General features: G+C 44.3%; 1 protein-coding gene across 1 annotated transcript in view; it reads right to left on the bottom strand.

Moving 5' to 3' along the window:
• LOC146178901 (putative protein kinase C delta type homolog) overlaps positions 1–12507 on the bottom strand; it is a 425884-nt gene that overhangs the window by 353118 nt on the left and 60259 nt on the right. The window contains exon 2 of the mRNA XM_084578644.1: positions 1144–1304. The gene's annotated coding sequence lies outside the window, so the exon portion shown is untranslated. The remainder of the gene's footprint in view (positions 1–1143; positions 1305–12507) is intronic.

Genomic DNA, 12507 nt, shown 5'->3' with positions numbered 1-12507 from the left:
CTTAGTGAGGAGCGATTATATATATTTCTGCTCTGATTCAAGGCTCGGGGGCGTAGTGGCTGGGGCTTGTGCTATCTAGCTATTGTATATATGAGACGCTGCAGATAGCATCTTTGCAGTCGGAATTCTGTGTGCCTGAGGGCCTGGACTGTCCGGTGTGCATGAACCAGGCCCAGAATTTGTAGTCGCTTCGCAAAAGCGTGAACGGGAAGCCGTGTAGCCGTTTTTGGAGTGCGGAGGAGAACCTCAAGACTCATGACCTCTGCTTGAGTGATGTTTTGATGTGGTGTGGTGTACGTGGTACAGGTTATGATCAGGGCCTTTATGGCACTCAGTTTGTCGCTCTCCTGTCGCACCTTTGCGGTAATTGCTTCCAAAGTATGAGCGCTTATGAATTGAATGAGTATGTGTGACATTTGCGTTCGACAGAACGTGGATCTATAAGAGTCGGAGGTTCTCTAGATTTTGGACAATCTCGTCATCGATTGCAAATCGAATATGAAGGGAACTTCTAGAGTACGGCAGTTTCTGCAAACTCAGACAGCCGCGGAAGGACCTGCTGCTCGGAGATCGGGGTCAAAACCACAAAGTATGAGCTTTACGGGTTTCATTATGTCTGACTGCGGTAACGTATTGTTTTAATTTCTAGGCAATAATTTTTTTCCATATATGTTACCATCGTTACGCGCCGGGCGTTGGTCATCACTTTTGAGATGTCCGTGGTCTCAGCTCTACAGGGACGCGGCAAAGCTCACAGGCTTGCAGTCAGGTCATTGCCATGGCCGCTTGGCGTCATAGTTTTGGGATGCCGATACATTTAAAGGAAAAAGACCGAGATGTGGTACGAGACTCCTTCTTTGATGCAGTTTATTCAGTGGCGTGAATATATACTTGTCTCGGAGAAGTCGCCGAAAGGCAGTCGAGGATGCGGAGCCTATGAGAGACACGTCCGCTCACACAAGAATGGAGGAGCGCTTGTTGCTGCGGAGGCACATCGCCTTAGCAGCAACTAAGCGAAACTTTGGAACTAATCCAAGATTGTGTTGTAAAAAATGACGCTACTTCCATCTAGATGTATCATAAACAAATGGAGTGGCGCAAGGCATACAGCAACCAGTGACAGAAGCCATAGAAAATGCTTACCCGATGTGTTTGGTGATGCCGCTTGTGTCCGAAGTGGGAAATTGCACTGGGCCCGAGCAGACACGGAAGGGCTACTAGCCTTTATGGAAACTCGTTCACGCAGACTGTAGCATGGTGCTGTTGGCAGGAGCAAGAACGGTGTGCTGCTCTCCCGGAGTATTCTGCATAATGAGAATAGCAGTCACTCATTGCCTGGCCAGCACGCTGCTGCTGGCTAAAGTGCTGCATATAATAAAACAAATAATTATTTGTGAATAATTTTGAACGCCGCATGCATGCTTAGGTTGCCAAAACGATCCCTCGCTTGAGTAGCAGAGCCTGGCAGACAGCAAAACCAAACACCGCGAACTAATACAGAAAAATTACGGTGTTAATATTGAGTCATCTTTTCAAGACAACATAGTGACATCAGCACACAGACTGAATGCAGTAATATAAGCACGTGTTTGTCAGGCTGCCACAGTACAGCGGCAATGAAACAAGCAAAACAAGGGCAATGTAGGTAAGCTTGAAGGTTTTCTGTGGATTAGAACAAAAGTAGAAAAAAAACTGCGCTTTCGTAAAGGAACACGACTTAGCAGGTTCTTTAGCTCTTGTTTAGATTTTGCACCGAATGGTGCTGGCTGGTAAACTAATGGAGTGGGAACGCAGTGAGTACGGGTTCTAGTGCCATACCTTGTGGACCACCACCGCCTCCAAAAACGGGCTTTGCGTCTTAAGCAACGGCAGGGAACGTATGGAACTAAGAACTCATTGGACCAGAAGTGTTCCAAAATAACGGTCTCTATCAAAATATCGTTTCGTTTGGTATCGAAAGTGTATTGAAAGGTTTTCGTATCATACATATATATGTTCGTTAGAAGGGAGTGCAATATAGAAATTCATCAGTTATGCCAGTGAACTGCACAGTGCCCATAGATTGTTATTCCATATCGCAGTATACTGTAGCCTAAGGCATGTGTTATCGTTTTCCTAACCAAAAAATGCATATTTTATTGTACAGTAGACACGATGCAGCGCGAAGCCTTTCACAAACATAAGCAAGGGGGCTGTTTCAAGAAAGGTTGCTGTTAAAATATAAGCCTAGATACTTTACTACGGGTGACTATTGTAGCGGTGTACAGGAGCAAGATGAGCAAAACGAACAATGAAGGACGAGTGGATAGTCAAGAGATTTCATCAGTAAATAAAAATGAAAGCAAAGTAGTTGTGTGTTAGCCTTATTTATATTATTTAGGTTATTTTGGAACCAGTCTATCGCTTTTGGAGCAGGAGACTGCAAAGACGAAACCTTGTCATAGTAGTTTTTTGCTTACGTTGTAATCAAAATATCACCGCGAATTTGCAAAGAGAAACTGGTATCACGCTGTTAATGTAATTTACATAAAATTTAAATAATAAAGGACTGAGAACAGGACCTGGAAATCACAGAATCTGTGAACTTGTCCAACTGAAACAAGCTGACGCCTCTTTTAGAGGAAAGTTTCGAATAAAGACCAGCAATAATGACATTTATTGTATTTTTTTGTACTCCGTATAGACGCGCCTCATTTCATAAGCAATATACAGCTACCGCAATGCGTGTAAAATTATATATATTGAAACCACTATCATTAAATCTTTTTCTCATCTTTGACGTCTAGGAGTTCTTGTATTAAGTAGACCACATTGTGCGACATGCAAATTATTGCGGAAGTGTTCAATGAACGCGCAACTGCTTTGAATGGGAAGCTGATGCGAAATTATTACATTTTCAGTGTAGAGGTGAATATGCCAAGCCTGCTACAATAAGCGCGGGGGAAAAGTAAAGGGACGAAAAAGAACGGAGGAGGGGAAGGCTGCATAGGTTATGCAAGTTTCCGCAGGCAATTACTGTGACAGCGCAAGACACACTGAAACGTTCACAGCCTAAAACTCAGCCCACATTCGTTTACAAACTTCAACACCATATTCAGAGCTCATCTCTGAAAAGGTAGGCTTATTCCCAGGACCCATACGCTCGGTCTGCATAAGGAGACGAAGATCCAAGAGGTGGAGCCTGGCAGTCACGACAACACGCTCATGCTCAAAGGAAGTACACTCCAATCTCCCAAATAAAGTGTCCAATCCAACAGCACTCACAGCTCTGGAGTCTGTCATTGAAAAGAGTGGTAAACAGGAATTTGTAGACAGCACTACCAACCTTAGGCAACAAGAGCGCACCATCGCTGAAGGAGAGATTGGATCGTGTGGCCAATTTATGTCAGGAGTCCCTATGGTGCAAACGGCATGCCAAGAGCCTGGACGTAGACCATGCCACTGAAGTCACGCTTCGAAACCCTATCGCAGATGTCTAGCTACATTTGTTCATGTAAGGGGTACCCTTATATTATTCTCCCTTACCTGGCTCGACCGGGCTGAATCATTAGTTAAGTCGTTTGCGACAGTGTTAGTTTCTCCTGAAATGCACTGCACTGTAGATTATGTTGTGACCTTCTTCCAGTCTTACATATTGTAGATGCCTTATTTATGCGATTAGTTATTATTTGAAATAAGTCAGGCAGTTGATTTCGAATACGCAAGTTCTATAAGTCTACTGTGAAACCAACTGCAAACCTGCGCATAAAGTGTTATGTAAAAATTTGCTGGTATTTTTAGAAAATGAGCGTAACGCTGGGGCAGATGGCACGCCAGACCCTGGTACGTTACCACTGAAGTGAAGCAAAAATATCACGCGCCCATTTGCACGAGTTACGTAAAGATGATAGACGTGACAGTAGAGAGAGAGATCGGAACTTTGCAGGCACGGCAACGTTCCAGATGTTGAATTATTCAGCCTATAGGGTCTGATATCATGTTCGCCTATTAGTGTTTATCCGAGTACTGATCTACGACACCCGCTTTTTGGTTCTCTTTATTCCGTTCTTTTGTGTGAAATTCATTCGCTTGCATATTTTTTGTCCACATGAAGGTTTGTAGCTTTCCGGTGCTGCCTCACTGTACACACGTCGTTCGTGTTTTGTGCCACGGTACACCAACGGTGCGGGCGAAATACGGAGGAAGCGAAACAAATAACCCTTCATACTCGACATAGTGTCCTGTCAGTCCCTTCGAATTTGCTATGGCTACTGCGGCCGCGTTGTTCGTGAGAATTGTTAAATTTGGTTATATTAATGGAATAGCGTTAATACCTCGTGTCGCCGAAGAGCCGGTGTCGGCGTTGTGTTTGTAACGCGAAAATCAGAAATAGTAAAGAAACAATAAATGTTTTGCGGAAACCTGTGGAGTCGAACACGGTTCCTTCGTAGTGCGAAGCGAGCACGCAATCACTCCGCCACAGAACCTTTTTTTTATTGTCGACTCAGTTCCACTTTGACTGTTGTTACATTATAAAGTGCTTGAGAGTACCTAACTCGTCTAACACAGAACACCGCATAGCTTCTCTCCGAATAAAAGTGAGCCTAATGTATGTATTGCCTTATGCGTTTCAGGTAATGTTTAGTGGCGTCATTAGAACAAACTGCAACTAATAGTGAAAAGAGTAGCAAGGAACATTTCCGCTTTTCTTACCTGCAATGCAGAGCTCGCTGGAAAATTTCTTTGATCGTACGGCGCTGTGCGTGAGATGGCGCAAGCCGCCGCTCGATTCAAAGCCGTATACATCTATCCATTGTCTTCAAAGCTCTGAGGTTTAGGGACAGAGAAAGGGGCCTGATAACGCTACCGCGTTGGACTCTTAAAAGGAAAGCTTAAGAGTCCTCCAATTTTTTTACTCTCCGCCAAGCCCAGCAGATTGGCAAACTGAGCGAACTGGTAAAGGCCGGCGGCAAATAGACAGCAACGGCACGACGTTAGAAGAAAAAAGGAGTAAGAGCCAAGAAAGGCAGAACATTCGGGATGTTGATCATGGTTAGACCTTGCTATCCGAGCGTAAGCTAATTTAGTCATGACTACACTTTGGCCTGACGCCTGCGTCGAAGTTATGACGCACTCGGATCTGCACACACCTCATCCAGGGACACGTGCTATCACGTGGTATCACACCGATCAAGCTTCGGCGGGGCATTTGTTAAACTTCACGTGGTATCACAGTCCCGTGGTATATATCACAGCGGAAAGCTTCCGAGCGAACGCCGCAGCTGAGCCTCTCCGCAGCTGACCACGTGGAATAACGTCACTGACTGCGCCTCCGCGCTGGCGGTTCAATGTCAAAGGTACTAATGAATGACCTTGGGAGTCTCAGTTCACGGTCCAAAATAAGAGAGATAGCTACTGCTAAGTGAAATTCTGCATTACGCAGATTTGCCGAGGGGCACTGCTTTAGGGCGCCTAGTCGCCGGACATAGCAAGTGTGAGACACAGCACTCCCTCCATCGCTCATACTAAGGCCGGATTTGATCAACTTGGTGTGGCACGTACGGCGCAATTAACTATAGTTCAGGCCTTACAAGAATACATTACACAACCCAGCTTTGCTCCTGAAAGGCACGAGATGAGCAGCTAGTCTTTTCGTTACCGCCAGCTCCGGCTCGGAGTCCCAACGAAAGGCTGTAGATAGGCCTTTCACCTTGAGACGCCAAGAAAAGAAAGAAGCCACGGTGGGGCTGATATGCGAGGTTTCTTCTCTGGGCGCCCCATCATCGCGGCCTGCGCACCGCTTCGGGGATTCCGATGGTTCGTTTGTGCAGCTGCGTGCGGCATGTGGCGCTAACAATGGTATTTCTGGTTTAGGGGCCAGCGAGTGTTTATCGAAACGCCATTTTCCAAGTCTTGCTGCAATGTTTGTGGGCCTTGCTCAGCGGGGATAAATATTTGGCGCCCACCCCAAAGCCAGAAAGGGAAGGTAGAGGGAGGGAGGCGGAAGGTCTTGGCTGGGCAACCTATAGACCGCTGAGTACTTCATCGATATAGCCCTGGTCAGAACGCGCTGCCGCACAGAAGGCCGGTGAGGCAGAATCTGTACCACTGATCTTTGTACAAATGCACTGAGCAGTGTATCACGCAATCATTTGTGCGGCACACGCAGCGAGACTGTAAGGTCGAGTTGTGGCTCTGAGATGTTTAGATGTTGTGGTGTCAGTTTTGGTGTATGTGCTGAGATCACACTGAAGACGAGCGCAAGTCAGGCGTAGCAGCCGGCGAGGACATATGTAGCGAAATATAAAAAAGCGACAAACATTTTAAAATTCACACTTAAAATCTCAGCTTAAAAATTTCGACTGAGAGCTAGAGCATTGCAAAAAAAAGTTCTTTTGCACATTAACTGTCCGCAGTTTGCACGACTGCGCTGCAGTAGAAGAGTTGAAAGCATGTCATCTACGAGAAAAATTAGCAGAAACGCATAGGCCGAAGTTTTGCCGACATGGTAGTCAGCGCGTTCCGTCATTTGTTTACGCCCATGGTCTCGTTGTTTTTTTTCATTATGACTTGCTGCCAACCAGACTAGTTATCCCGCAAAACGTAATTAAATAGAAGTCACACTTCGCTTTATTGATCTAGCCGAAGGTCGCATAGCTTAATAGGCATCCAATGAACTCCATAATTTGGAGTAAAGAAATAGGAACCACGTAGAAAAAAAATACTGAGGGAAGTTTAGCATCTAAAGCCTGCTGAAGTCCCCGTCGTCCCCGGAGATTAGTTTCTCGTGTCGATCTAATAGCGGCTGCGATCACAGTTATCACCTTCTATCTCTGCTCTTGTTGCATGATAGCCTGAGCTGCTTATACGCGATAAAATCCAACGCAACAGCTATCACCTGTGGTCTGCTTGAACTCGTTTTCTTGAGAGGAAGGCTTGAAGTAGCGGTAGCAATCTGCTGTACGTATCTTTGCTTTGGCCTTGCAGTCAGCGCATGGAGAGAAACAGGAAGAAAATGGGTATCAAAATACAAGCTTTAATCGTCTGTGTCAAAGGAAGGACAAATACCTCTCTCATTTCTTTTCTATTAACCCGGTCCTGTGCCAACTGCGGCGGCTTAATTTCCGGAAGATAGATAATGTTGTCAGCTCAAATCAGTTTCTGTCACTATGTCTATTTCTTATCATTGATTCGTTCTAATATGTCATTAATTCGCTTTGTATACCCTGAAGCAGTCTGCTAATTTCTGTCTCTTAACGATAAAACTATCATCTTCCGTTCCATAGTTCGCTGCGTTGCCCAGAGTTTAAGTGGAATCCTGTTCGTTAACCACTGCATTTCCTCCACTTATGTGAATACCGTTGAAACTCAGATGTCACACACGTTTGTCTTGATGGATACGGATAAACTGCTGATTGTTCGACAGCAGCTCCTACTTAACGTGCTCCACTTCATTCTTGTGGGTCGGCTCTGCAGTCACTTTCTGTCTTAGGTAGAGGTCTTTACTTAGGCGAAATTGATCGGTTGTGAAGGGATGGGAGACGCCCTTGTACCGTGCTTTAAATTTGCCTTACACGCGATAGGTGTTATTATGGCAGTAACCTAAACTCATGTCGAGAAAATAGCTAGGCTAGCTTCGATTTAACATTTTCGACGATACATAACAGGTGCTATCACTGACCTCATAGAGGAATTTCCAGAACATAAAGCATCTGTATACGGTCTTTGCAGACCACTGCACAGCAGCCGATGTAGAAGATTTATGCGTAAATGTCCTGGAAAATACTTCTACAGACTGTAGATCAACCATTGTCGCATAGTGCTCTCCTTGAAAAGCGAGAAATAATGTACCTAATAAGAGGCGCACTACTTTCACAGTTATTCATTTTGTATTTACAGGAGGTATTCAGCAAAATAAATTCGGAAGACTAGGAAGTGAAAGTTAATCGAGAGCACCTATGCAAGACATGTTTGCCTCATGACTACCTTGCTCAGCACCCTAGGAGGTGAGTCTGAGACCACCATCGGGAACCTCTGCAGACAAAACAGAAGTGTTTTGCCTAGACAAAAAAAAAAAAAAACGAAAAGAAAAACCAGAGTTTTTGTTGGCCACATGGCAGGCCTCTTGATATTTGTCTCGACGTGGTTTTGCACTGTTGGCAATTTTCTTTGCAGCACGGCTGGTATCATGTATTGAAAGAACTGCAGTTAACGAGCAAGAACCTCCGTCTTTCAATCTGCACAGACAACGTCAGACGTCGCGCTTTGTGTCTTGCTTCTGAGCCAGACATGAACATTTTTATTTTTCTCTTTTCTATTCAGGTGAACAGCGCACGAGACATTTTGTAGTAGCAGGAAAGAGCAACCAAAATCTTTCGGATCTCTTTCCTTTATTCGGCGGTAACTAGACATGTTTACGTCGGACCAGTGAACTACACTCAAAGACGGTTTCTGTATACTTCATAACCTATCAAAAGACTGCTTGCAACAAGTAACGAAAACATCGCTGGGTTACGACGTGAGGAAAAGGCCATGACTGAGTGCAAGATAATCAAAATTGGGAATAAAAATACGTCTCCGGCGACGGGAAAATAACGTGTAATGAGAAATACCGGCTGAATGAGCTAAGTTGTGATGCCTGCCTTTGTACTTTAGAAGTATATAAAGGCAGGTTGCCGCGGTGATGGGACTCTTCACTCGGCTGTCAACACGGTCTTTCAGAAAACGGAACATGCGTCTGGCTCATAGACGTGTTCGCCCTGAAGCCGACGTCGTCGTGGACGAGGCCGTATTTATGCTGCTTTTGCGTCCACGATTTAGGCGCACGTCATATATGTAGAGACCACGGTGATCTGAGACAAATCAAATAAAGAAAAGTAAAAGACTGCGCTTAAGTCTGCTTAAGAGCGGAAATGGCAGAAGCTACTTTGCAGAACCGTTTTCAATAATTGTGTCGTCATTTTCATTTCTAATACCCTCACCATCAGCATCAGCATCAGCATACTGTTTAGAGCTAATATCATTATCAACTAAATGCACCGTCACTTCCATTGCAACTAACATCACCACCACTATCACTAACTGCAGAGTCGTTATTATCACTGCTATAATCATTATCATGATCACTAAACACATCATCATTCTCATAGGTCCTATCATCCTCAGCTAGATTATGAGAATGAGGACAAGTGGGAGGAGGAGACAAAGGCAAGGAAGAAGAAAGGATCCCATCCCGTACGACAAATATGGCATTCACGCATGCGCTTCTTTGCTGTAGCCTTAACTAGAAGCGTGCTGGAAATATAAAAAATGAGCGAATGGTCTAGCATGCATTAATAAAGTGCTCGTTCTGATACAGTGAATCTGAGTATTTATAGTTTTTAACTGAATTCTCCTTTATCGCTCGCAGTGCTATTCTGGTGAAATTCGTTCAGAACTTGAACCACGTTCTTGTGCAGTGTGTTGCTGTCTTGTACACAATTGTAATAGAACTTACACCACTTCATTATTAGTAATTAGGCGCGATGCATGTCATCTAACTAAACTGATTTAGCGCCTCTCATCATGGGTTCATATTTACAAACTTACTGTAATCGTAATGTCCACAGACACCCGTCCACATTAGGCTATCCGCAACAGCTTTCTGGCCTCATAGCTGAAAACTGTTCGTAACAAAGTGAATATTGAAAAATGAGGTAAGGATATTACTAGCCTGTCCACCAGTAATAGTGAACTAGCAATTCAGCCATTAGGTTCTGAAGGCAGGGTTCTGCGCCAACATGGTGTCTTTGTCAAGGAAATAAATATCAACCATAATTACTTTATTGACTGAGTTCCTTACTGCAGGCTCATAAATAGAAAGTGCTTGACTTCTGTGCGGATAACACTTTCAACCGACATAGAAACTGGTGCGCTTGAGGACTGCGCTGATTCTCGCACTGCGCTGATTCTCGCTCTGAGAGGCAAGAAATGCCGAGACGGTTTATTGGCTTAGAGAGGCTTGTTTCGAAGTAAATGTTTATAGTGCACGCGTCGGCTTGCTTACGTAACATTTCTTTAGAGTGACAGCGCAAGAGTATTGCGTTCAGGCGCTCACATGGTGTCTCCTCAAGCAAAATGGATTTGAACTAGCCTTTTTGCGAATTTCTACGAATACCGTCCTTAGAAATTTCCCGTATGCCCGACTGAGGACGTGAACACCCACCGCTGACGCTTTTATTACTGATCTTTAGTTTTTATTTTCTCTGATGATTTTGTGGAGCATCACTGAAGCCAGGGATTGGCACTAAAGGGCCTCATAAAGCCTTACGTTTGCTTAACGGAGGGTCACTAAAACCCATAAGGTTTCAGGCCGTTCACCTTTGGTTGGTATCACTCCCACCGCTTCATACGTCATAGAAACGTCTTCAAAGGAAGCACTTGCGTAAGAAGCGATCCGAATCTTCTCCGCTTCGGCACGGACACGGTTAGATGGCTCTGTTCCCCGCGTTACGCCTTTAGAAACTCTATCTCGTAAAACTAGGCACGGCTTCAGCGAAGGGGTTAATGTCACAAAAAGACGACAAGAGATGAACGGGAGTACGGAACTCAGGGAGTGGTTGCTAGCAAGTAACATATCTGAGCATCGCTGTACGCGAGTGTTTTATTAAGCTGTTGACTCTTTTTCAAAGCACGCAGCCCTTAGTGGTTACGACCGTAGTCTGTGACTGTTTGCACTACGCGGAGTCATTGTGGGACAATCAAACAAGCTTCGGTTCACGCCAGAATCGCATGCCTTTTTGAGACGTGATTGCGTGGCTATTGCTGGAATTGAGCACCGAGTGTCCCGCAGGGCAGAATATTTGTTTTCCCAGCTTGGAAACACGGCAAACATGAGGGTCTCCTTGCTTTCGAGGGTTTTCAAGGCGTTCGAAAGAGATTTACTTTTCATCGAGCAAATACGATAGCAGCGTCCTTAGAGGTTCAAGTATACTGACGTTGAAAAAAAGTGAGGCTTGGTCAGCAATAAGTTTTCTTTTATTAGGTTGATTATTTTTTTCTTGCCTGCCTCCTGGAGTTCATCTCCGCTTTTTAAATGAAAAGAAAATATGAAAGCAATAGACTTATCTACCCGTATCGCCACTGGCGTAGTAACGGAGCTAGCTTCTGGAGTGTGATAGAATGATGAATTAATGTGCGGGACCCTCATCTCTTACGTGCGGCAGTAAATAATTGGCTTGCGATATATGGCCGATATTCATGATCCAATTTGGTTCTCATCGAGATACAACTCTTAGTAACAATAGACTGACTTCTCTTGGCTATGCTGGCGCTGATTCGTCAGAACCATATATCTGCATTTCCGGAAAAAGTGCGTTTAAAATCTTCCTTAAAATTGAACAACTGCGTACAATATTGCTCGGAATCTGAGCATACTGCTCCGACGACTCAAAGAGAAGACTCGTAGAGAAACGCTGATCAAACAAGACACAGCGCTTGATAGAACTTTTGTTTTGGTCCCGTACCTGATGCATTCTCAATTAATATGAATGCGTAACAACTGGCACAAACGTCAGCGTTACGTGTTACGTATAAACCGAAAAGAAAGGGCTACCGTTGGCTTCAATTGAGGGGTGATACTGCATAGCATCTAGAATTATGGACGAAAATTCGCTGCGCATTCATGCCTGAGCCGCTTTTAATTGTTACTACCTGTAAATAAATTCGTTTTCTTTTTTTTTTTGTTTTTTGAAAGAGGTTCCTGTTTTTTAAAAGATACGGTGTCCTATGTATAGGCAACGTGTCTATCTATACCGCCTGTGTGTCCGTGTAAACCTGTCGGTAAAATTCCACACGGGTACGCTGTAGTGTAGGTTTATTCTTTTGTGATTTACTGATGAGAAATGCTCCGTTTTCGGAAAGTTGTCAGTGATGCTTAACACACCCCAAATTGGACAGATATAGTAATGCCACTGCGTAGTTGTTGCAAACGCATGTTCGCTCAAGTGAAACTTTGACACCTGCTATCTAGATTGCTTTAGGACGCATAATATTTAAAGCTCAAAATATGTTTATTCCCTTTATAAGCATTCAAGCAAGTGAAAACGCTTGAAGTTCTGGTAACCGAAGAGCGGAGTAGCGGTTTAATCGCTTTGTGGATATAACGTAGGTAATAGAAACGCCGAGGAAGAGCTGGTTTTAGTGTTTGAAAGCACGATAAAAAGTACTAAATCAAATCTCATCCCATATAATGATTTGAAAAAGTTTTTGTAGTTCATTCCTACTGTTTCAAGTTCATTTTGTTGGAATCAACTTTTCGAGGCAGACCAAGAGACTTCGAATGCTGCTTCGATGGCGGCAGTCAAGAACACTATGCACTACCAGGAAACTAGAGTGTTTCACGGAAGCTACTCTGGGTAATGCCACACGCTGACAGCTGACAAGAGATCCAGATAGGAAAGAAAACATCCAGAGGTGACGGACTTTCTAGAGTTTGCTCGAAGGACAGTGAAAGAGGTCGTCAGTTTGCTAGCGTTGACAGCCCACACT

This window comes from Amblyomma maculatum, chromosome 9 (assembly GCF_055883805.1).
Source record: "Amblyomma maculatum isolate TAMU_Amacu chromosome 9, ASM5588380v1, whole genome shotgun sequence".
NCBI classification, from domain to species: Eukaryota; Metazoa; Arthropoda; class Arachnida; order Ixodida; family Ixodidae; genus Amblyomma; species Amblyomma maculatum.
This window is presented reverse-complemented; position numbering and strand designations above follow the sequence as displayed.